The sequence below is a fragment of the Cavia porcellus genome, unplaced genomic scaffold, assembly GCF_034190915.1.
Source record: "Cavia porcellus strain 051 isolate PalLab524CR breed Dunkin Hartley unplaced genomic scaffold, mCavPor4.1 scaffold_18, whole genome shotgun sequence".
NCBI lineage: Eukaryota > Metazoa > Chordata > Mammalia > Rodentia > Caviidae > Cavia > Cavia porcellus.
In genome coordinates, this window is record NW_026947501.1 from 17,041,312 (window position 1) to 17,063,597 (window position 22,286).

Consider the following 22,286-nt stretch of genomic DNA (forward strand, 5'->3'; position numbering starts at 1 on the left):
TGCCATATTTGACTGTATTCTCTCCCCCCCAAAAAAGTAATAAGCACTAAGGAGTAATAAAATCCAAAATGTGTAAATTTTGTTGTAAAAAAGAGAGGGAAAAAGAAAAAGAGCTCTAACGGATATAACAGCAAGTGTGTTTAGGGGTATTAAATAGCTGACTATATCAATGTTTTTGGATCATTGAACACAGCTGTTTGCAGTCTCCCTATTTGAATGTCCACCTTGTATTCTTTGATACTGTGATTTGAGGAACTATTTTCAAGATGATAATATGTAATCTACTAACAGGTGATTTCTTACTGTTATGGTTTTTTTTGTTGTTGTTGTTGTTTTGTTTTGTTTTTGTAGTTCTGTATTACGTGTACCCTTACACCGCTTTGGTTTGTTTTGTGTTTTTCTCTTTTTCCTCTTAAATTAAAAAAAAAAAAAGAAAGAAAAACACTCAAAAGTAGAAACATTTGACATACAGAGAATTCAGAAATCAGTTTTATCTAAACTTTTTTCTGGGAGAAAACAGTGCTCTGCTAGAGTCAGCGGCCCCGATGACCCCTCCCCAGGGAAATTTCCAGCCAGGATGGCAGCTGATGTTGGGTACCAGGATATTCCAAAAATGTATGTAAAGAAGCCTCATTTGGACCCTAAATTCCTTGACATTTATTATGCTGTTTTTGTTGTTGTTTACTTCTGGCTGTTTTGGGAGTTCCTTTCCTTAGAGTTTTCCTGCATGCATGGTACCTTTTTTCTCCTGTTGATTTGTCTTTTGTCAGTTAACTCCCAATTTTAGCTACTGCTAAAATTGGTAAAGCTTTTCCTAACCATATAAATTTATGCTATGAATTTCATCTGCTGCATTGTATTCCATAGACACAATAGGTTCAAATTGTTTGCGTTTGTGTTCTCTGAAGAATGAGTTTTTAGGTTGTCTGTAGTTTTCCACCGTAGCAAACAGTGGTACAGTGAACATTCTTGTACATGCTTCCCTGTCTGGGTATACTACAAATCAAGAATTGTTTTGTGCTAGGCCGCTTTCCACTACTGTAATATGTGAGCTAATCAACCTATAAAGAGGGAAAGCCTGTTTTGTGTCACAGCTTTAGAGATTTTGGTCCATGACTAATTTGCTGTGTGCTTGGTCCCGTGGTGGTACATAGCACATATTATGACAGAAATGTGTGATAGAGGAAGCCTGTTGACCTCATGGCAGGGTTTGAAAGAGAGATAAAAGGAAGAGACGAGGTACCATAGTTTGGATACTGAACGTCCACCAAAAGCCCATGTGTTGAAGGCTTGGCCCCCAGCCCGTGGAACCTTTAGGAGATTTAGCCTACTAGAAAAAAATTAAGTTGTTGTAGGTATCCCATGCAGGGAATTTTCAGACACCAGTGCCTTCCTGTCTTTTTCTCTTTCCAGCTGCCCTGGAGTGAACTTGCTCATAATGTTCAGGTTATCTGGCCAGGCTGCTATGTGCTTCCAGTCTGATGTTCTACTTCACCACAGGGTTAAGCAGCCAGGGACTAAGACTATGGGGGACCTGGCCTAGATCCCCAATCTCCCAAACGAGTGTACGGTGAAGGCTTAAAAAAAGAGACAAGTGGTATGATTGTAAGGCTCCAGGAGGATCAAAACCCTCTGCAGAGTTCTTGACTCTTTGGGCTGAGATGAGGGCTAGGACAAAGAGCTTCTCTGGGCTGTGTTCATTAAGTTTTCAAACAAAGAGCAGAGATACCGAGGGAAGCACAGGAAATGAGCAGGACCTTGGGAGTCACTTCAAAGACTTCTCCAAGTAGTAAATGGTGCCCATCGAGGAGAACCATCTTAGCTCATGATGACGCTTGTGGTGGGGGTGAGCCTGCAGGAGTGAGATGCCTGCAGCGGCAGTCTCTAGCTACTTAATTAGTGCTGGAGCCAACGTGTCCTCAGCTGTGGCCTTATCTGGACTTTTGAGGTATCTCTGGCATCACAGGCCACTAGAGGCCTCGGCCAGGACCAGTGTTTCATAGAGGTTCACTTACATGAATCAGCTCCGGTCGCCAGACAAGGAGCTTTGGCCTGGGACAGACTGACAGATAAACATAGAAAGCCAATTAGTTAATTTTAAATAGTGCTCAGAGCCACTTCATAGTCATCTCCAACATAAGACCTCTAAAGCCCTAAGCCAAAACAATCCTTTCCTCCTTAGGGGTTGATTATCTTAGGTATTTTGTCACAGAAACAGAAAATTGACTAATACACTGGGGTCATAATCCCTTTGAAGGGCATTGCCCCAAAATACAACTTCCTCCCCATAAACTCCACTTCTTAGAGATTTTTTTCTGAGACAGGGTCTTGATATGCATTTCAGGCTATCCTTGAACTCAAAACTTGTGGCAATCTTCCTGCCACAGCCTCCCAAGTGGTGGGATTACTGGCATGCACCACCATGCCTGGCACCTTAAGATTTTATTGTCCCTCAATAGCACCAAGCTAGAGACCAAGACTTTAACATGTGGGTCTTTGGGGGACATTTCTGGTCCAAAATATAGTATGCTAATATTATGGGATATTTGTGGAGTGGTAATATTTAACAAGTCTTCAAAAAAGGAGGAGATGTTAGCAGAGGCAGATTTGTAGCACTGCAGATTTCCATGGTGTGGATTATCCCAGCATGTCCAGTTTCAAGCTACTAATATTACACTAATGCACAAACAGCTCTTGGAAACAGGGATGAAATGGCCCGTATGAATGGGATGTAACTTGTGATGCAAGCATTAGCAAAAGGCCTTCTAAAGTAACTCACCTATTTATATATCACAAGGAGTGTGTAAAAGTATCAGTTTCCCTTTACTTTTATTAATGTTTGATAATACTGTATTACACGTTTTTGCCAATATGGTAAGTCATAAATTCCTTTTAATCATTTTCCCAGTCAGCCAGTAAATATAAACATCATTTCACATCTTTTGCTATTTTTTCTCCTTGTGAAATGTTTTTTTGCCTCTATTATTTGTCTTTTATTGGTTTGTAGGCATTTCGGATGCAGTCCGAGATGTTTTTAGTCTAGCTGGGGCATGGCTGCACACATCATTAATCCCACTTATTCAGGATCCTGAGGCAGGAGGATCTTAAGTTTGCGCTCACCATAGGCGATTTAAGCAAGACCTTGTCTCAAAATAAAAAATGGTTAGGGAGCTAGAGCAGTGGTAGAGAACTAGCCTAACACTCTTAGGGCCAGGTTTAATTCCCAGTAGCAGCAACAGCAAAAAAGTTGTCTGTACTAGCACATGAAATTGGATTAAGTGCCCCATCTATGAACCTACCCATCAAGAACTGGGACTAAGCCAGGTGTGGTGGCACATGTCTGTCATGCCAGCACTCAGGGGCCAAAGGCAGCAGATCACCATGAGTTTGAAGCCAGCCTAAACTGCATAGTGAGACCCTATCTCAAAAAAAAACCCAAAAAACCAAAACAAAGAGATTGAAATTGTATACCTCTAACTTTGTATTCATTTAACCTTGCAATGAGGTCATTTCAACACGCACACACACACCAGTGATAATAAAAAGTAATTACTAGAAGTAGCGAGGGAAATAAATTGTATTTTGACCCAGTTGGCCTGCTTGTCATTAATTCTACAGGCATCTTTTTGATTCCGGTTCTTTTGGGGCCACTTAGATTGCTGGATTTTCTGCATGAGGGATACTGTGCATCAGTGCTTCTTGTTCTCACTGAGGCTTGTGCTTTTGTTTTTGCTTTGTTTTATTTTGTTTTTCAGAGCTGGGAGTTGAATTTAGGGCCTCCTCACACACGCTATGCAAGCGCAGCACTGATCTGTGCCCCCAGCTCACTGTGTTCTTAAGTGACTTTTTCTGTAAGGCTTCTCCCCTTATCTCCCTGTCTCTCATTGTTGGCTCTGATCTTAAAAGGTGGAGTGGTTTTTCTACCCAGGTTGTTTCTCCCTTAAAAGGACCAGCTTTTATACCTTCTTGCTACCCTCTGGCATGAGTTAATAGATGCAGAGTTTTTCTGTGCTGTAGACTATTCCAAGAATCTGTCATATACAGATTATAATAGGGGGCCTGTTCTTTGTTTGTTTGTTTGTGTATGTGTTTGTTTTGAGAGAGGATGTTTCTAAGTAGTTCAGGCTGGCCTTAAACTCACTAAGTAGCCCAGGCTGACCTTAAACTCACAGCGAACCTTCTGCCTCTGCTCCTGAGTGCTGGGATTACAGGTGTGCTCAAGCATCCCTGACAGTGGTGACCAGTTGTTACAAAAGCAGAACTGTGTAGGAGGAAACAAACGTAAGTGTCATTTTATATGGAAGTGATTAACTGCAAACTGTAGCTTTGACTGCTTCTGATTTGCTGCACAGATTTCACCCTTGAACTGAATCAAACATGAAAGTTTTTAAGCTGAAAAGTTATTTGCAATAGCATCAGATAGTGATGCAGATATTAGAGAGTACAATTCTTGAATCACTCCTGAATTCCCTGGCATTCTACTCCTGATCTCCCGATCTTCAACTTCTTGTCCAGTCACTCACTGGTTTAGTGAGTTCTGACAGGTCACCTCGATTCTCTACGCTTGCACCAAGAGGGACAGAAGCTCTGATAGTACATATGTTGCAGCAGTGAGTAATTCTTAACCAAGGACAAACATCAGGTCTCCTGAGGAGGATCTATTAGACATGCCAAGCCTACTGAGTCAGCATCTGGGCTGGAGGGTAGGCACACAGATTCGGGATAATCTCTGGAGATGATTCAGATGTGCCCTCCTGTCTAGGAACTCTATTCTAGTGTTGTCTGTAATAGGATCAGTAAAAGCTCAAAATTGCTTAGAAACATCTATAGCAGAGTATGCCTCAAGAATGAAAAATATTTTTGAGCGTATCTTTTGCATGCCATTTGCATTTGTATCTTATCAAATTATCAGTCTGTGGTGGATTGGCAATTTTAAAAGTTGATTCTTACAAAGTTTGTGAAGCATTGGCTAGTGTGATTGTGTCAGTGAGGCACAACTAAAAATTTTCTGATTGCATCATAATTTACAGGTTATCTGGCCAAGATGGCTCCAGTGCCTTAGGGTCCTCTTGTCAGTAAATCAAAACCTAACTCAGGATGAATAGTCATAGGCTAAGAAAACAAAATTCAAGCATAACCAATCAAAACCTGCCAACTAACCTCTAACTAGAGACTTTACCAACCAAGAAGCCCAACCTCTAACTAGGGACTTTCTACTTCAACCAATCAAATATCTTGTCTGGCTTCTGCAGATGCCTCATTAAAGTTTTGTCACTGTGGTTTTCCTGTTTCATGAATCACTGTTCAAGTAAACCCCTTAAAATTGTAATGTGGCTAAGTTTCTCTTTTAACATTGGCTTGCAGTGCTAGGTAAACAGCTGTGAGTGAACTTTTAGGGTGGGTTCTTGAGAAGATTAGAAATAATGAATAAATTCAAAGCACCCAGCACTATGCCTAACATTACTGAAACTTACTAGAAGCCTGTCACATTCCACAATTCCTAGCCATTCCAGTTGTCTGTTAAGGAAAACACCGAATCCTGGAGGACAGTGAGTCAGGCTCCGACACCGTATTCTGACCAAACAAGAAGACAGAGATTTGAGCAGCTTCTGTAAGCTGCTCGGCTCCGAGTTCAGCCATGAGTAAGGGAGTCTAGTGGCCACCGCACTGCAGGACTGAACTGCAGCCAGCAGACCACCCTCTCCTTCCTGTTCCTTCTCACTCTCCCTTTCCCTAGGGCCATTTTTCTTTCATATCCCACTGTGCCTTCCCCCAAAGGTGCCCACTGATTTTACTTCTTATCTCTTGCACAATCATTTTCTGTCCTTGACGGAAGATGAGGATGGGAAATTCTAGCTACTGTCGCTTGACTTCCTGTTCAGGCAACTAAAAATCATCAGATCATACTGACCAATGAATCTCCTGCTGGCACCACTTCTATGTCTGTTTCTTCTTTGAACTTACCTTATAATAAAGACTTTCACCAGGGATATAGCTCAGCAGCACAGTGCCTGCCTGGCAAGTGCAAGGTCCTGAGTTCAATTCCAGGTTTCAATGATAATAATAAAGACTTTCTCTTACTTTTGCCTTGTTTAGGTACCACGACTATTGTTACTGGGAACTGTGTTGTGTGATAAATATAGGAGCTTTGGAGTCAGCAACTTTGGACTGGATTCTGATTCTGCTCCTTGCAGCTTAATTTCTTAAATTCTGAAAATAATTTTTTTGTTTTTAGATTTCTTTCTTCCTTTTGGTTTTTGAGACAGGATCTTGCTACATAGTTCAGGCTGGCCTTGACCTTACTATGTAGCTCAGGTTGGCCTCAAACTCATGGGAATCCTGCTTAAGCCTCCTTAGTGCTGGTATTAGAAATATGTGCCACCACACCTGGCGCATTTTTTTCTTTTGGTACTGGGAACCAAGCTCACAATGTCATGCTTGCCAGATGGGTGCTTATGCCACCTGAACTAAATCCCTAGCTCATATTCTGATTTTTATTAGAAGCAATAACAGTAGTTTTACCATGGGTAATGGGGTATCAGTACAGATTTCCAAATTCTTGTGCATGTCAAATAAAGAATTAGATGTAGCCAGGGACTACATGTAGCCAGGGACTAGATGTAGCTGTTAACGGCATAAGCATCTGCCTGGCAAGCATGAGGTCGTGAGTTCAATCTCCAGTACCAATAAAAGAAAAAAAAATTAGATGTGGAAAACAACAGTAAGGAAAAAACAGCTAAGTTTAATGAAGTTTAATTAAGCAGTAGTACCATTCAGAGCAAGCGGGCTCATGCAACCAATAGAAAAGAAAATGGCAAGAGTACTAAATATGTTCACTTGAGGATTTGACAAGTTGTACTGGGCCGAGGGCACCTGCCATTGGTTCTTTCAGAGCATGATTGACAATGTGATTGACAGACACTGAATCCTGTCAGCTATGTCTACTGCACATGTGCCTTCTCATAATGCACTGTCTTATCATTGGATGTAGGAGATACAGACCATAACCCATCAACCTTTAATAGGCTTCAAGTAAAGCAAGGCCATTACAGGTTATGCTGGCAGGTCTAGCACATATGTATCCTAGTTTGCAATACTGGGAATTTTCCAGGAGTCTTTATGATTTTTATCTCTGCCTGTAGGTTTTACATTCATTTATTTATTTATATGTTTGTTTATTGGTACCAGGGATCAAACTCACAACCTCACAACCTCACAAGCTCACACTTGCCAGGCAGGTGCTGTCCCACTGAGCTATACCCCCAGCCCCATCTCTGCCTGTAGGTACTGGGTCTTAGGATAAAGGTCAGAGAAGTTAGCCCTAAGGCACGGCCCATGCTCAGATCGGGAGAGGAGTGATTCCTTAGTGCCTTACTGTACTATCTGTATTAGTTATTCTAGTGGAAAATGGGTTGAGCCGTTTAATCTCAATATATGGGAAAGTAGAATGGAATAAAAAACTTTAACAAGGCATCTTTCTTTCCCCAGGATCCACAGTTCTTTTAGATGACAGCTTAGATCACTGGCAGGAAAATAGTCTAGTTATGATTCTGAACAGGACTTTCTCTAGTTAGGGTTTTTAATTCAAGTCAGTGTGATCTAAAATTCCTCTATTCCCAGTATTTCCCACAAACCAGAAGTCAAGCATAGGATCTTTATTAATTCGGCAAGAATACTTTGCAGTTTTCCCAAGTTAAGTTGTTGCACAGATTTAACACTAGCAACTTGCCCACCCCGACTTCCCATCCTCTCTGTGCTGCTCTCCACTGGCACAATCACTCTTTAGGCCTCGGGTTAGCTCTTGCTCTCCCAGGCCAGCCGCTCAGACCCTCCGAGTTTCCTTTTGTGGCCCACTCACAAGGGATGGTGAACATCTCTTTGCCCACTGGTGAACTTTCTATTGCTCATCTCCTGATGTCCTCTCGTAGCAGGGAGCTCCTTCTAAAAGCGGCCCGTTCATTAAGCATTATCCAGTTTTGGGTTGCTTGCCTCTTTCTGGAGTTGTATCCCAAGTTCTCATTTTGAACAAAGAATTGAATGAAACACAAAATGCAAGAGACAAAGTTTATTTTAAAATGTAAAAGAAGAGTGGGGAGGAAACTGGCCCTGCACCGGAAGCTTGAGCTGAGTAAAAGAAAAAGGCAAGATAAAAGTATACCCTGGAAGACACAGGGTGGACTATCATGAGGAAAGCCATGGTCACAAGCTCTTCTTGGTGTCTGCATCTTTTTATGTTACTCAAATCTTAAGGAAACCCACAAGAACTTCTACCTATAGATCCTGAGAGGTTTCACTATGCAGTTCAGGTTGGCTTTCCTTGAACGCAATATATAATTCAGGCTTGCCTCGAATTCCCAGCAACCCTCCTGCTTCAGCCTCCCAAATGATGGGATTACAGGCATGTGTCTCCACTCCCAGCTTGAAAGGCATTTTAAAATAACTAGAAAATTTGGAGTATGGGTTGTAAATTAGATAATTGATAATATTATTACTATTCATAAATATCTAATGAAGAAAAATGTCCTTATTCTTAAGAAGTGTATGATAAAGTACTCTGATGTCTGAAACTTAAGTGATTCAGTCAAAAGCACACAAAGCATATGGTCAAATATGAATAGCTGTTGAGCCTGACAGAAGATTTGTTTTGCTTTTGGGTTGGGAGAGTTCATAGTTATTGAAGTATAACTTAATGGAGTAAAAATGTACTCACTGAAGTATAGTTTTATGAAAAGGTAGTGAGTCTCCTCAACCCTGTGCTTGTGGCGTGTTCCCTGCAACACTGAGCTATACCCAGCACTACTATTAAAACTGACAAATATATACAGTCATATAATTACCAAGATAATAAAGACCCAGGATGTTCCACCCCCCCCCCCCAATTCTCTCTTTTTCTTTGTAGTCATCCCACCCTCCCCTAACCCTTGGCACCAGAGATGTTTCTCCATCCCTATTATTTTGTGTTTTCCAGCATCTCATATAAATGGGAGTCTGGTAGTATTGCTCTCTAGTATTATTTGACTGTTTATCCATTTATCATCTGACAGATACTTAGGCAATTATCAACAAAACCACTATAAATATTTGTATGTGGAGTTTTGTTTGGCTGTTTACTTTTAAGACAGGGTCTCCCTATGTAGTTTTAGGCTGGCCTTACCACATAGCCTGGGCTGGCCTCGAACTCGTGGTGATCCTTTGGCCTCAGCATCCCAGGGCTCAGTTTACAGGTATGCACCATCACACCTGGCTGTATATGGGTTTTCATGTGAACACAAATTTTCAACTTCTTTGGGTAAGCATTGAGTACTGGAATTATATTTAACCCCCAAACTGTTTCCCAAAGCACTTTCCATTCCCAGTAGGAATACATGAAAAGCACAGTTCTCCACATACTCACTAACACTGAGTATTGTCAGCTTTTCTGATGATAGCCATTTTAATGGCTACATATGTATGATATCTCCTTGTGGTTTTAATTTGCATTGCCTTAATAATTTATGATTTTAAGCTTCTGTTTGTTTAGGTTTTTGAGACAGTGTCTCCTTAAGCAGTGCAGGCTGGCCTTCAACTCACTTTGTAGTCCAGGCTGGCCTCAAAGTAGCAGTAGTCCCCCATCTCAGCCTCCTGAGTGCCCAGATTATAGGCATGGGCCACCACACTTGGATATTTATTTATTTTTGAGACAGGATCTCATTATATAGTTTAGACTGGCCTTGAATTTACTTTATAGCCCAGGCTGCTCTCAAACTCAAAGCAATCCCCTTGCCTCAGTTTCCCAAATGCTAGGAGTATGGGTGTGCACCACTATGCTTGACTCAGCTTCTTTTTATAAAAGTGTTGTTATCTTGTTTGGTGAAGTAGCTAATCAAATCTCTCCCTTGCCCTGAGGTTTTTTTTTGTTTTTTTGTTTTTTTTTAAGACAGTCTTGTGTTGCTCAAATTTGAATTTGCAATCCTCTTTGCTTAGCCTCTTTGAGTGCTGGGTTTACAATCGTGCTATAATGACTGATTCTTTTTTCCCCATTTTTTCTGTTGTTTGGGTTCTTGTTGGATATTGCGAGATGTGTGTGTATTTTCGATGTAAGTTCGTTATCAGATTTATGTTTTTGATCTTTTTCTTAATCTGTGGCTTGCTTTTTTCTTTTTCTTAACAGCATCTTTGTTACTGTTGTTGTTTGTATTGTTTTTCTGAGACAGAGACTATGTAGCCCAGTCTGGCTTTAACTCCCAGCAATCCTGGCAGCCTCCTGAGTGCTGAGGCTACAGGTGTGCATCACCTGCCTGGTGTTAATAGTGTTTTCTAAGCAGCAGCAGCTATGGCTGGGACTATGGCTAGGGTGTGTAGACCTCTTGCCTAGCATGTACAACACCCTAGGTTTAGTCCTTGTACTCCCCCAAAGCTGAAGCTTTTGATTATAATGAAGCCTAATTTATCAATTTATTTTTATGGATATGTGTGTGTGTGTGTATCGGAGATTGAACTCATGGCCACTTTTTTTTTGTACCAGAGATTGAACTCATGGCCTTGTGCTTGCCAGGCAGGTGCTTGTGCTGATGAGCTAAACTCTGGACCTTGGATACTTTTTGTTTGTTTGCTTGCTTGCTTGTTTTTGGTACTGGGAATTGAACTCACAACCTCTCACTTGTCAGGCAGGTGCTTAGATTGCTGAGCCAAATGCCCGGCCCATGGATACTTCTTTTGATGACATTTCATTATACATGCTTTCCAACTTTTCTATGGATTTGAAATTTTTCATAGTACAAAGAGGAGAAAAGAAATCAGGGGCTGGAGGTGTACCTCAATGGTAGAATGCTTGTCTACCATTTGAAAGGCCCTGGATTTAATCTCTAGTAACACACACACACACACACACACACACACACACACACACACACCCCACAAAGAAGACTGAGATAACTATTTCTTCCATTCTCCAATCCTGCCCCTCTCACCTGTTAGTCTACCACAGAGAGAATCACTTTTAAATTCTTTATTATTACTCTTTTTGTTTGTTTTTTTGATACAAGTTCTCGCTGTGTGGTTCAGGTTGGTCTTGAACTTGCAACAATCCTCCTATCTCAGTCTTCCAAGTGCTGGGATTATAGGCATGAACCACCATACCTGATCACTTTTAAACACTTTGCTTTTTTTTTTTTTTTGGTACCAGAGATTGAACTCATGACTTCACACTTGCCAGGCAGGCACTTATGCCACTGAGCTAAACCCCCAGCCAACACTTTGCTTTTGATTCAAATCTTTGTTTAGTTTTTAGAGACCAGGTCTTGATGTGTTGTCACTACTGGCCTTAAACTCTTGGGCTCAAGTTATTTTTCTACTTCAGCCTCTCGGCTGAAGTACACACTGCTGCATCCTCTGCATCTCCTTAATTGTGCTGAGGAGGGAAATGGGGAGATATCCTGGAAGCCCAGAACATACCATGGTTTGTACTGGTGAGTTTTGTATCTGTTCTATGGTTACAGTTGTTAGTGACCCAAACCTCTTCAAAGAGTAGAGTTGATTCTGGCTGTAAAATGACCATTTAGCTCCCCTTAGAAGTAGGTTCTGAGCATGCAGAGGGCCAGCTCTGTGAGACCCTGGCATCTGACTTGTGTTTCCTTTACCAGTGAGTAGTCCCAGCCTCATGCAGCTGTGGACCTGCCTGACTTGGCCAGACCTGACCTGGGTAGAAAACCCTGCTGATGCTATAATGTGATGCATGAGATGCCCCTCGGTATGACAGATAACTCTTCCCAAAATAGAAGATAACAGTGGGAATTCCAGCATTGGAACTGGCTTCCTCACTCCCTGCCTACAACTGTCCTACTATACATACCTCTTGCCTTAGTTATATTTCTTGTTGCTAAGACAAAATACTCATCACCTAAGATTAAAGGAGAAAAGATTTATTTAGCTCACAGTTTGTAGAAGTTTTAGTCCATAGTTGACTTGGCTCCAAGGCAGGGTGGCATAGCAGAGAGGCATTGCAGAGGAGAAACAAGTTCATGGTGGCAGAAGGCAGGAAGGCAGCAATGCAGCAAGTGGCAGGCAACAATGACAACCCTCTTTCCGTCCCACATATTCTATCCACCCCACTCACACCCTTGATCCTGACATCACACCATGAATCAGTCCCAGCATCACATCCTTAATTCCAGCACCACATGCTCTAGATCCAGTTACCTCTGAAAAATCCCACCTATGATCATTTGAGGTTTTGGAAGGATATCTAAATACAAACCGTAGAGTTGGGCATGGGGGTGCATGCCTGTGATCTCAACACTTGGGAGACTGAGGCAGGAGGATCATTGCAAGTTCCAGACCAGCTCAGGCTACAAAGTGAGTTCAAGGCTAGTTTGCACTGTACAGTGAGACCCTATCTCAAAAATAAATAAATAAATAAATAATACAAGCCATAACACCTCTCCATTCTCTGGGCAGATTTGCTATTGCAGGTTGTTGTGATGTCCTTTTACTCCATCACCTCTACGATCCTTTGAAGTTGTTCTGAAGGAATAATGAGAGTCTAGGACAGAGTCCCTGCAAGATGTTTCCAAGATGCTATCCCAGGTAGAGGACAATTTTTGAGTCTTTGCCAGTGCCCCTGTCATTTCTCTTATTTTCCTTGCTATTATATTCATTCTGCCAAAAAAGAAGAAGAAGAAGAAGAAGAAAAAGAAGAAGAAGACTGTTAGAAATTAAGTATGCTTCACTCCATTTGGGTCTTAGTTTCCTGGTCTGAGCTTAGGTCAGATCTTCTAGGTTGATGCTGTTATCAAGTAGATTCTACATGATTTTTAACAGGCCTTTCTAGGTGATCTTGGGAAGACCCCAGTCTGCTCGTCTATTTTAGGTTAAACTCAATACTATCATTAGTGCAAACTGGGCTTTCTCCTGGGAGAAGGATCCTCTTTGTCAGAGCTACAACTACCCTCGAACCCCACCAGATGCCATGGTAGTCCATGAGTAGTAGGTATATAGACAGGTTCTCTAACCACCTCTGTGGTAACTTATGTGTATCACCAGCTTCCTGAGGATATTTCTTTGCAAACCAATCAGACCCTATTTTATGCCTACTGTAACTGTAGTAGAGTTTCCCTGTGGCTGCCCAGGAGCTGGTGACCACTAAGCGGCACTTACTAATCAGTAGTGGAATCACACCTGGGAATGCCCACAGCACTCCAGCCTGGGCAACACAGTAAGATCCAGGTTCTTAAAATAAACACACAAACAAAAAGTTTGAAGGGCTGGGACTTTCACAGTTGTGTCTAAATTGCTAGGCGGGGTTTGGATTTGTGATACTCATGGCGCAGTACCCTGAATAGCTAGGATTATAGGCCTGTGCTACCACTCAGCTCCAGAGGATTTAGCTCAGTAGCACAAGTGCCTGCCTTGCAAGCATGTGATTGTTGAATTCGATCCCTGGTACTGATAAAAGAAAAAATAAAACATAAAATAAAAAAAATAAAGACTAGGAATTGTCATAAAGGCATACAGCAAATGAGGAAACACTCATTCAAGAAAATGTGCCAAGTCTCAGTCAGAACAGGGAGATTCTATGACGGTTGAGGCTCTAACAAACTCCTTTACTCTTTGCCTTTTGTGAGAGATCAGTGCATAAAGACCACCCCCACCCCCACCCCGTACAACCTTCCTACAAATAATAGAAACTCTACTTTTGTGCAGAAAGAAACCAAATCACACATACACTGTAGGAGGGAATGTAAGATGGCACAGCTATCCTGCAAACCAGCTTGACAATTTCTTTTAAAATTTAAATATGCAAACTAGCAATTTATTTATATTATAGTACATAATGATTACATTTATCTTTGTCCAAAGAAGATACACAAATGCTCCAAGAGAGGTAAAAAGATATAGTGGAACCCCAAAATTTGTGGAGGTTACATTTCTAGAGCATCTGCAATTGTCAAAAACCAAGGATTTCAGATATGGTCAGAAAAATGCCCATAAACTCCTATTTAAACCCTAAATATGCTATGTCTCCTGCAACTATGTAATTTAATAAAATACTGTATTAATAAAGCCTTGGTGCAGGCCATTTGGTGTCATCTTAGGGATCTTACAACTTTAAGAATAAAATCAAGAACACTGGAGACAACCGTACATGGTACAGCACCCTGTTATCTTGCAGGCATGCTAGCACCTCTGCCTGAGATGCAGAGGTTATTTGCAGAGTCTGTAAAAATTGCGGGGATTTCTGTGACCAATTATTAGTTTCTAAATAAAAATCGGCAAATGACAGGCTGCAAACTGAACTGTGACTTTGCAGGGACACACTGTAGTCATTAGAGAAATGCAAATCAAAGCTATGAGGTAGATGGCTAAAATCAAAAAGCCAGACAGTAAGTACTAGACTGAATATAGAGAAATTGAGAAACATTTCTGGTGGTTAATAAAATGGAACAGCTACCTTGAAAAAACAGTTTGGCAGTTCCTCAAAATCACACACATAGAGTTACTGTATGACTCAGTAATTCTGCTCCTAGGCAAACACTACAATGCCCAGTTTTAAGGACAGATTTCATCTGTTTTAAGCTAATGCACTCGCTGACTTTTTTGGTGCACCTGGGTTTCAGATTTCACCACTTACTCTACCCAACCACCTCAGGGACCCGCCCCACTGGTCCTCAATTGAACATCTGGTGACCTTGGTAGTCATTTTAGTTCCTGGTGGCTCCTACTGCTGTCCCATGATTAGAGGACTAGAGTGCTGCTAAACAGTGTATAATGGAGAGGGTGGCACTCCCAACAAAAATTATCCGGACCAAAATGCTAATAGTGCTAAAATTGAGAAAGCTATGGTCTGATTAAACACACTGGGGATTTTACTCTGAGATTCAGGTTTTGGAACACAGAGATTGAGTATTTTTTACAGTTTGTTTATTACTTAACCGTTCAGTTCTTCCACCTGAAATATTTGCCCTTTGCCTGAGATGGCAGGAACCACACTCAAAGGTGCTACAACATCTGAGAAATCATCCTAATGACAAAGTGTTTGAAAAGGCTAATAAGGCAGAATCTGGGAAGTCAGGTGGCAACATTAACACAATCCAAGAGATTAGTAAATTCTGTGGGTGATTGGGCCTGGTTTGAGGCACTGGGATAAACCACTGGTTGTTTCACATGCTTCTGTGTCTCCTTCAACACTGGTGCTATGGCCACTTTCAGAAGTAGAGCAGCTGAAGGGTGATGACCTGCTCAGTTATCTCAGCTTACAATTAGCCAAGGTTTTTCAGAGCAGAATCCTTGCTACATCCTGTGACTATGCCCTCCCAGTTCCACACAGTGGGCCTGTGCAGTTACGAGGCTTCCAAGGAATATGGAAACCAAAAAGGGAATCTTGTTCTTCCGAGAGGCTTTTTGCATTGGAGGTCAAAGTTTTGCTCACTGTGCATGAATACACCATAATGATGGGTATGGGGGTGCTAGTCATGAACCCATAAATCCTTTAGTTCTGATAGGATTATTTCCAAAAGATGAAAAATATTTCCAAAAGATGAGAAGTATAAAATAAAAAGCAGCATTTATTCTGAGAACACAGAGAGAGATGGCTGGCACTCCCCACCGCTGGCATCCGGCGATCTCTCTGGCGGACACGTGGCGTGGTGGGGTATGTAAGTAGCCTCGGTTTGGGGTGGAACCTAAGGAGGGCATTAGGGATGCACAGGGAGCCCATTGGTCCTAGGTTTGGCGCCATAGGTAAATTTCCCAGGGGTGGGAAGATGGCGTCACAGATAAATTCCTAGGGGCAGGGGAGATAGGGGCTTCCTGCTTCCAGTTGATGCTTTCCTGGCTACAGTGTCCTGTCTAGGCCAAAACTCTTTCATATCCCGTCTTATGATTATTATTATGAAAAGGGGCAAAGATTTCTCTCTTTAACTACTTCCTGCTGGCAGGGGGCGCTGTACTAGGGGAGTTGACGGGATGAAGGTTGAAGGATGAAGGATGAAGGTTGGTGCCCAGGTAGATGCTGGTGCCAGGTGTTTTAGCCAGGACAACTTCACTGGTGAATGCACGGATGTCAGACTGGAAAAATAAAGAGACAAGATGTTATGAGGAGACATGGCACTGTCATATTTAAGGACCCAGGTGAGGTAGAGGGAAAGGTGCCTTTGATTTAGACATGTTCTACGGTGAGGCAGAATTCTGAAAATTAAGTGTGAGGTCAGGAGAAATGATGTTATGAGTGGTGATTACTCCCCCACCTGAAAGCATAAAAGTTAACAGGGTAGGTATATAAAACTTGTCTCTGGTCCAGTAGTTGAACTGGAAAGAATAGGGGGAGCAGCGAAGGCAGTGGCTGTACCAGTAAAGGGAAGGTAAGGGCTTAGGCTTTCAGAGATGTCATGTTTAACCAGACAGCTGAGGGTAGAAAGAACTGCGACTGTTATCATATAGAACATTATGAAGATTATCTTACGCATGATGTGGGAGTCTTTAGGAAAGACTGTCAAGAGTCCTGCTGTAAAAATGATCATTAATAGAATGTAAGAAATTAGGAACCAAAGTGGATAACAAAACATGACTTAGCCTCTTAACTGTGGCTGTGAGGCCTTTGTGAGACGAGATGGGTGGGTGACAGAAGATGAGATGACCACTCAGAATGATCAGATTTAGGGCTGGGAGGCCACCTCTTAGCCTGAGTGATGTGAAACCAGTATGGGAGTCCAGCAACTTTGACCGCTGTAGGGGTAGCCAAGTAGACCAGATGGGGGCCACTCCACCTTGGTTGTAGTCCTGTGGGTTTAGAAAACTTAAGATAAATTAGATCTCCTGGGGATATGGGAGGATCTGGTTTGTTTTCTCCAGAGGGTTGTGGAAGGCAGAGATCAGCATGTTGTTGCAACAGGTGTCGGAGGAAGGAGAGGACTGGGACATAGTCAGCCAGGGGAGGGAGATTTTGGGGAGTAGGAAGATTGTGAAGTAAGAATGGCCTGCCGTACATAAGTTCAAAAGGGCTTAAGAAAGTAGGAGCCTGGGGAAGTGCCCTGAGCTTGGCTAAGGCTAAGGGCAAAAGTTGAGGCCAAGGTTGGTGTAGTTCTAAAGTGAGTTTTGTAAGGTGTGTCTTTATGAGGCCATTTGCCTTTTCTACTTTTCCTAAGGATTGTGGATGGTATGGGATGTGTAGGTGCCAGATGATGTGTAAGCTCGAGGATACCTGTGGAGTGATCTGAGAAATAAAGGCGGGACCGTTATCTGACTGAATACTCTGAGGTAGACCAAACCTTGGAATGATTTCTTGTAATATCACTTTGGTAACTACATCAGCAGTTTCCCTGGTTGTGGGAAAGGCTTCTATCCACCCTGAAAAAGAACAAACAAAGGTGAGAAGATATTTGCGAGTTTTGTGGTGGGGCATGTGTGTAAAATCTATCTGCCAGTCCTGACCAGGGGTGTGTCCTCGATACTGAAGGGTAGGAAAGGAAGGGGGTGTCATACATCCCTGAGGAGAGGTCCTGGCACAGAGATCACAGGCGTGAGTAATCTTAAGAATGATAGCTTTTAGAGAAGGGTGTGTGACTATTGGGGCTAGATAAGGGTGAGGGACTATTTGTATAGGGCCTGTGATCCTATATGAAAACAGTTGTGTAGGTCAGTGATGATGTCTAAGGCCTGTTGATGTGGGAGAACAAGTTTAGATCCCTAAAAATCCATCCCTGAGTGTTTTCTGTGTAACCTGGTTTATGAAGTAGCTGTAACTGCTCTGGTAAATAATTAGGCTGAAGTAAACTGTTTGGGACTAATGGGAGAAGATGAGAAGGGCAGGGCCCTTGTGCAGCTAGCTTGGCTTGTGAATCTGCAAAGGCATTGCCTTGAGCAATAAGATCTGTTGAGTTTTGGTGTCCCCTACAATGAATAACTGCTGCCTGCTTTGGAAGTTGGGCTGCCTCTAGAAGTTTAAGGATAAGGGGAGCATTAATGATGGGGGTTCCCTGAGTGGTAATAAAACACCATTCTTGCCAGATAGGGGCATGAGAGTGTAAAATGCTAAATGTATACTTTGAGTCAGTGTATATATTTATAATCTTGCCTTTTGCTAGTGGAAGAGCCCTTGTAAGGGCAGTAAGTTCTGCCCTCTGGGAAGAGGTCCCAGGTGGCAATGCATTTGCCTCTATAACTTTTGACTGGTTAACTATTGCATATCCTGCCCTTTTTTGGTTGTCTGTGTTTCTTGAACTGCCATCTATGAACCATGTGTCAAAGGCCAAAGAGAGAGGTGTGCTACTGATGTGAGGGAAAGGGGTGGGAGTCATCTGTAAGACCTCAATGCAGTCATGGTGAGGATGGCCCTCTGAGGTGGGAAGTAAAGTGGCTATAGTTAGAGGACCACTAGTTGCAATAGAGATGGAAGGGTCTTGAGAGAGAGCTAAGTGTACCTGTTGAAGGCGAGAAGGGGTCATTAGGGCAGGGAGCACCTTATATGAGATAAGCTCACATAGATGATGAGGTGAGTGTACTGTAATAGATTGCCCTAATGTAAACTTTTTAGCTTCCTGTGTCAGGAGGGCTGCAGCTGCAAGAGCTCGGAGACAAGGAGCCCATCCTTTTACTGTATGATCTAACTGTTTTCACAAGTAAGCTACTGCTTGAAAAGAAGGTCCCTTTTTGTGTCCTAGTACACCCATAGCATTGTGGCCCTGAAAAGTAGTATATAGGATGAAAGGTTGGGTGGGATCAGGGAGGGTAAGAGCTGGAGCTTTTAGGAGAGCCTCTTTTAGTTTATGAAAGGAGGCGTGTATGGGCCTGCTAGGGCTGCAAAGTTAGGAATCCAGAGACGAAAGAAATTAGCTAAACCTAGGAAAGATGTAACCTGTTGTTTAGTTGTGGGCACCTGGAGATCACGAAGAATTGCCTTACAATCTGAGATGAGGGAGCAAGTAGTGGGGGTGAGAGCAAGACCTAGGTATTTGACTTTTGGGGAGGCTATCTGGGCTTTAGCAGGAGAGACCCTGTATCCACGACTAGCAAGGAAATTGCTAAGACTGGCTGAGTGGTGTATGGCTAACATATGGGATGGAGAACATTGTAGAAGGTCATTTATGTATTGAAGGAGAACACTAGGTTTGAGATCAAGTTCTGTGAGGTCAGTAGTGAGAGCCTGACTAAAGAAGTGGGGATTGTCTCTGAACCCTTCGGGGAGTACTGTCCAAGTAAGTTGTTGAGACCTGAGAGTGTCTGGGTGAGTCCATGTAAATGCATAGAGGTTTTGGCAATTAGGGTATAGGGGGATAGTGAAGAAGGCATCTTTAAGATCTATAACTGTAAAGTGAGTGGTGGAGGGAGGGATATGAGAGAGCATGGTATAAGGATTTGGCACCACTGGGTGAGTTGGGGTAACAGCACTGTTAATTACCCTAAGGTCCTGTACCAGGCGATAGGACCCATCAGGCTTGAGTACCGGGAGAATGGGAGTATTGTGGGGTGAATGGGTAGGTTTAAGAAAACCGTTGTCTAAAAGCCGCTTAATTATGGGTTTAAGTCCCCTTAAATGTTGGGGACCTAGGGGGTATTGGGGAACACAGGGAAAAATTGAGGGATCCCTGAGACAGATTAAAACAGGCATGGCATGTGTAGCCAGAGTGGGATTGGATGTGTCCCAAACCATGGGGTTAACCAGAGAAGGAGGAAGGGGAGGGAATGGCTTTGCCATGCATTATGAGGCTGTTTGGAGGATTAGGGCTGTGGGAAGAGAGAAAGTGAAGGAAAAATTAAGCTTTTAAGAAGGTCTCTACCTAAAAGGGGTGTGGGACATGTTGGGATTACTAGGAAGCTATGGGTAAAGAAAAGAGTCTGGAATCTACACGGGACAGGCCCAGTCTGCAAAGGTTGATTTGGCTGGCCATCAACACCCACAACAGAAATCAAGGACTTACTACAAGGTCCTGAAAATTCAGGAAGTACACTATAAGTTGCCCCCATATCCACAAGCAGAGATATTATCTTACCTGAGACCTCCAGTGAGACTCGGGGCTCCGACAAGGTTACCAGAGTGGGCGCTGTGAGCCCCGAGCCCCATCAATCTTCCACAGCCAGTCCGAGCAGGTCAGTCAGTGACGAATCTGGCATTGATGGAGTCTCCTACGTGGGTGAAGGATTAGAGGATGGCTTACCCGCTTGCTGGCGGCTAGGACAGTTGCTCTTCCAATGCCCCTTAACGTTGCAGTATGGACATGGCCCTAGAGGAATGCCAGGGTTAGGGCAGTCTTTTGCCCAGTGTCCTTGTTTGCTGCACTTGAAGCATGGTCCGGGCGGGACTCGGGCAGCCACACCTTGTGGATTTTTTATCTTGGGAGCTCCGAGTGCCACTGCTAAGAGGTCAGACTGATATTTAGCAAACTTTAATTTTTGAGCTTGCTTCTCCTCTTTTTGAACTTTATCTCTATTGTTGAAGACACGGAAGGCTAATTTAAGTAGATCCCCTTGTGGAGTTTGAGGGCCATGTTCAACCTTTTGTAATTTTGCACGAATATCAGGAGCAGACTGTGAAATAAAATAAGAGTTAACAACAATCATCCCTTCATGAAAGTTTACATTAGTATACTTGATTAAGGTTTCCCAAAGCCAATTTAAAAACACAGCCGGTTTTTTGTTAGGCTCCTGGGCCTGTTCTAAAAGCTTTTTATAATTTGTATGTTTGTGAGTAATCTTATTAAGGCCCACAATGAGACACTCAATCATCTTATGTAGTTTTTGTGAACCTTGTCCATTCTGATAGTTCCAGTCAGGATCTTGGTCTGGCACAGGAACAGGCCCAGGGTCGTTTTCAGTTTTGTTTGCCCTATGCCTGCGATCAGCTTCTTCTCAAGCTGCCTGCCACAGCTGATTTCGCTCTTGTGAGCTAAGGGTGGTATTTAAAATCACATAAACATCCTTAAAATGCAGATCATAACAATCAGTAATAAATTCAAATTGCCTGATATAATTCTGTGGGTCAACAGAGAAGCTACCTAATTTATGGGCAATCTGGGATAGATCAGAAAGGGAAAAAAGCACATATTTATTAACAAGTCCCTTGGGGCCAGCTTGCTCCCGAAATGGTAGCAGAGCCTGAGGAGAAGATTCTGGAGCAGAGGGCCATTGGGCAGCCATCCGTCCAGTAGGTACGTGTGAGCAATCATCTATAGAGCGGCTACAGAGCAGCTGCTGGTCACCCTGGGAAACACAGGCAGATGGCGTCTCACTGTGTGCCTTGCAGCTAGAGGATCGCTGTCAGCAGTACAATGAAGCGTTATGTGCACTGCAACAGGGCGGCTCTTGCAGTTCACAAGAGGGACCACAAGGGGGCGCCCATTGACCGTGACTTCTGTCCCAAGATGGCGGCTTGTCATGTGGCAGAGGGTTGCAACATGGCGACTGTTCCCCATGCAAGCTGGAACAGTCACGCAGCTTGCCGGAAGGACATAGCGACCGAGACCTAGTATGTTGGGCGGGCGGTGAGAATGCTGTAGGGGATAGAGAATTCTCAGGAGAACAAGAAATCGGAGACTTTGAGGAAGCGCTAACAGAGTGATTAGAGTTGCTGGGAGAGTTATGGGTCCCGGAAGGCGGAGAGGGAGACGATCGCACAGCGGGAGGTAACTGTGACACATTGGGACCAGGACTGCTGAGAGAATCAGGCATAGGGGGAGGGGAGAGTGGTTCAGTGGGAGGTAACGACAGAAAACAAGTTTGGGGGTAGGCAGGTGGCGGCCAGGAAAACACCGGAGGAACGTCCTCAAGTGAATCCTTAGGGCAGGACGGAAAAGTTTGCGGTGCGGTAGAGTTAGCTAAAAGTATCTCAGCGAGAGCACAAGACTTAATGAGAGATGGGCGTGTTCTCAGAATAAGAAAGGCCTGAATATAAGGGAGTTCTAATAACTTGTCGCCGGCCTGACAGAAATCATACAAATCATACATTGGCAGGGGCCAAATGTTCCTTCCTTGGGCCAACGATTGCTGATAAGCAGGTAGGTTGGCCAGACCTCCTGGCAGTAAAAAGTTAATTGTTTAGTTTTTATGGTACTTTTAATTTTTACAGTATGTAAATTGGAAATTAGGCATTGTAAAGGTGTCTTTGGGGAGTTAGAAAATACGTTTCCCATGACTGATTCAGGCAAGAAATAAGCCATGGTCCAGAACAAACCATCACTTGTTTGTGGCACCACACGGTGGCTAAGGTTCCAAAAACTCGTATATTCCAGTACTCACTGAGAGATTTACAAGAGGAGCCCACGTGGGGTCAGTAACAGTTTTGCCCATGAAAGCGTGAGGCTTTAAGGGAAGTGAGG

At 43.0% G+C, this 22,286-nt stretch overlaps 1 protein-coding gene and 1 long non-coding RNA gene across 2 annotated transcripts in view; one reads left to right on the plus strand and one right to left on the minus strand.

Annotated features, from left to right (window-relative positions):
* The window catches only part of B3gnt2 (UDP-GlcNAc:betaGal beta-1,3-N-acetylglucosaminyltransferase 2), a 185,182-nt gene that overhangs the window by 111,359 nt on the left and 51,537 nt on the right, over positions 1-22,286 (plus strand). The window lies entirely within an intron of this gene.
* On the minus strand, positions 15,523-21,050 carry LOC134471274 (uncharacterized). Its single transcript, XR_010040576.1, has 2 exons — positions 19,965-21,050; positions 15,523-16,044 (listed from the first exon to the last, which is right to left on the minus strand). It is a non-coding gene; the product is annotated as an uncharacterized LOC134471274 (long non-coding RNA).